Below are 968 nucleotides of genomic sequence, written 5' to 3' on the forward strand. Positions count from 1 at the left end.
CTGCATGCAGAGCCAGGTATCAAACCCTGGCTCTTGCGCTTACCTAAGCAAGCACTTATTCTGCTGAGCTATACCACTGGCCCTTGTCTCAAGTTGTTGATGAGTCATATTCTAGCATTACAAGGGTGATCAAAATACATGGTGAACAATTAATTTTTAAAAAATTTGCTACAATGAAAAACACATTTCTAATAGCTCCCTCAAAATACCTCCCTCACACACACACACACTGAATACACTTCTCTCATTCTTGTTTTTTCTGAAGCAATTCTGGAGGTCCTCTTTCATGAGTACCCTTAGAAGATATGAACACAAACACTGAATTCTGCAGCTTAGAACAACCAAAACCCATGCAATAAGTGTGTTTGAAGCAAGGGGGAATATTTTGAGGGGGATCAATGGTAATGTGTCATTTACTATATTGATTTTTTTAAATTTAAGCATTCAATTTGTCTCTCTCAGACATAGCTTAGGTCATCTTCCCATATGTATAGTATAACTAGCCCTGAGCTTAGAAGTTCTCAGAATAGGTTGCTAATTAAAATTTTAAGAGAACCAGTATTATATATTATGAAAAACACTTCAACTGAGATTAGGAGACATGGTTTCTATTCAGGACCATCAACAATAAACTGATTTTTGAACAATTATACAAACTTTCTATTGACATCCCATCTTCCTTCCAGCTTTAAAGTCATATGCCTCAATGTTCTTTCTTTTTTTATGTATTTTAGTGCAGGGTATACAGAGTCTTACTACACAAATCAGACTCATAGTGATCCTCCTGTTTTCAGCCTGCCAAGCACTGGGATTACAGGTGTGCACCACCATGCCTAGTCTCAGTGTGCTCCTGGAGGCAGGGCTGGTGTGGCATGCCGGGGATCGAACCCTGGTCCCTGTGTCTCCTAAGCAGGTGCTTTAGTCTGCTGAGTTATATGGGTGGACCTCAATGTTCTTTTTTTTTTTTT

The sequence above is a fragment of the Octodon degus genome, unplaced genomic scaffold (genome assembly GCF_000260255.1).
Source record: "Octodon degus isolate 3935 unplaced genomic scaffold, OctDeg1.0 scaffold00050, whole genome shotgun sequence".
NCBI lineage: Eukaryota > Metazoa > Chordata > Mammalia > Rodentia > Octodontidae > Octodon > Octodon degus.